We start from the raw sequence: 2,675 nt of genomic DNA on the forward strand, positions 1-2,675 counted from the left end.
ATATCAACCAGGGCAGCCCTTTCCCCAAATGTGAGGTATATAAATGTGTCAACACACACACACACACTAAACCTCAGGCTTTTCCTTAAGAACAGTTGTTGGAGGAAGTATCACAGGGTGACAAATATGGGCTATATACACATGTACTACACACATGCACACACTCAACCTTAGGCCTTTGTCCAAGGACAGCTTCCTAGAAGGCTGCCACAGGGTGACTATCTGGTATAGCCCCTTCCCCAAGTGTGGGGTATACATGTGTAAACACCTACATTCAACCAGAGGCCTTTTTGTGAGGACACCTCAGAGCGACACCAAGCCACAGCAGTCCCTTCCCCAAGTGTGGGATATACACATGTAAACACACACACACAACTTCAGGCCTTTCCCTAAGAGCAACTGTTTGGACAACCATCAAGGGTGGTCTATATACACGTGTATACAGATACACACACTCAACCTGAAGCCTTTCCCCAAGGACACCTTTCTAGAGGGCTACCACAGGGCAGCCCTTTCCCTAAATGAAGGGTATACACGTGTACACAGACTCGACCTGAGGCCTTTTTAAAGGACCTCTATCCAGAAGACTTCCAACCAGGGCAGCCCCTTTCCCAAATGACACGTGTATCCACATACACACACTCAACCTGGGGCTCTTTCTTAAGGACACCCAGCTCAGGTTGACACCAAGCAAGGCAGCCCTTTCCCCAAATGTGGGCCATATATACACGTGTACAGATATTCACACATGCAAGGACACCTGTCTGGAAGACCTTCCCCAAGCGAGGGGCCTTGGAGGGTGGCTCTCCCTATTCTTTGTGTCCCTGCTCCTTCCTAGAGCGGCCCTTCTTCCTCCTCCTCTCAAAATGGCTCCCCACCGTCTTCTTACTCACTTACTTGCCCTTCTCCTCCTGCAGCAGCCAGGCCCTCCGTTTTGGGGCCCCTTCTCTCAGCTGCTGCCGCCGCAGCCTCCAAAGAAGCGCCGCCTCCCGCTCCTTCTTGGACCTCTTTTTTGCCTCCCTTCTTCCGATTTCCCCGCCCACTTTACGTCACCGGCGCGCTACGGATGCCGGGAAAGAGGGCAACAGGGAACAAAAGACCGCGGGGGCAAAAGGCGCATGCGCGTCGCTTCTTGATTGACGCCATCGCGCTCCACGCTCTTCCTTGCCATTTCAGGCTTCTGCCGCGCATGCGCGCTGAGAGGGCGGCGCAAAGCGCGGGAGTCCGTTTTCCTCCCCGCGCATGCGCACAACCCCTCTCTCCCTCCCTTGTCAGTTACTTACTGCAGTGTTGCCTAAAACGGTCTCTGAGGCCGCGCATGCGCAGTCGTGTTAATAACGTCTTTTTTTAATGCTTTGACAGGAATTGTGGATCCTTTTTTTGGTGGGAGAAAATATAACAATGACTAATAATAATAATTATGATAATAATAATTTTATTTTTTACCCGCCTTTCCTCACAGCTGGAGGCGGGTTACAACAGTTTAAAACACAATCATGACATAAAATACATGTATTAAGCTGCTTAAAATACACTAGGCCTCAGTAGCTGTGTGGTAAAAAAGAGAATATAAAGTCAAAGCCTAGGCTCTTTCTCACACACACACACATATATATATGTATATATAAGCACATAAATATATATATGCTTTATTTTTGTGGCCCCTTTGCGCCTCAGAGGCCAAAAGAAGGTGCTGATTTGCACACAGAATTAATACGCCACTAATTTTACAATATTATAATATAATATAATTTTATATATTGCGACTACTAACGCAAACCTGTCATGGGTTTTTCTTGGCAAGTTTCTTCAGAGGAGGCTGGCCATTGCTGTTCTCTGAGGCTGAGAGAGTGTGACAAGTCTGAAGTCGAAGGCTTTCATAGCCGGCATCCATGGTTTTTTTGTGGGGTTTTTGGGCTATGTGGCCATGTTCTGCCACATAGGAAGAAACACTTCTAGAACATGGCCACACAGCCTGAAAAACCCACAAAAAACTGTGTGTGACAAATCCTTTGTTACATGGCCTTAAATTTTACCCTCGACTTATCCACGCATCATATCAAAACCCATAATCTTGGCCCCAAAACCTGCCCTCAAACTTATACACGAGGTCGATTTATACTCGAGTATATATGGTCAAACTCATTATTCCTAAGTACTGGCAGAGAAATAAATTAAGCACACCTTCGTGTAGTTTTATTATTATGTTTATTTGTTTTATGTTATGAAATAATCAAGACTGCAATTGGGGAAATGATACATCTTCACAGGGTCTCTGGATAACTATTTGCCTGCTAGGGCAAAGTGGTTGCTGGATTGATTAACGCTATTCTTCTGTGTTTCCTACACTTGCATTCAAAACTGTAGAGGAATCATGGCTTCGGGTTACACCTGCTAGTCAAGATAGGTTTCTGTTTACACATATTTTCCAACGTTTCACAGATTAAAACTGGGGCATGTGTAGCCGAACAACATCAAGAGTGTGGTCAGGATGGCAGAAGCTATTAATAAGGAGGATCCCTCTGTTTTTGCCGGGGATCTGTTATTTATTTATTTTCTTAAATATGTATTTATTAGTTTTATTACAAATCCAAGATTTCAAACACATCAAACACATTAATATACACTTAACTGCATACAAACAATACTATACAATTACCTACATGACCCCCGCC

The 2,675-nt window shown here is 45.2% G+C and overlaps 1 protein-coding gene across 4 annotated transcripts in view; it reads right to left on the minus strand.

Moving 5' to 3' along the window:
- The window catches only part of MOSPD1 (motile sperm domain containing 1), a 12,431-nt gene extending 11,389 nt beyond the window's left edge, over window positions 1-1,042 (minus strand). For 2 of the 4 annotated variants that reach the window (XM_042479572.1, XM_042479574.1), the window contains exon 1: window positions 898-1,042. The gene's annotated coding sequence lies outside the window, so the exon portion shown is untranslated. Of the gene's footprint in view, window positions 1-893 lie in introns of all 4 variants that reach the window. The other 2 variants (XM_042479573.1, XM_042479575.1) reach the window with 2 other exon arrangements.
- Window positions 1,043-2,675: the final 1,633 nt, after the last annotated feature.

This window comes from Sceloporus undulatus, chromosome 7 (assembly GCF_019175285.1).
Source record: "Sceloporus undulatus isolate JIND9_A2432 ecotype Alabama chromosome 7, SceUnd_v1.1, whole genome shotgun sequence".
Lineage (NCBI taxonomy): Eukaryota > Metazoa > Chordata > Lepidosauria > Squamata > Phrynosomatidae > Sceloporus > Sceloporus undulatus.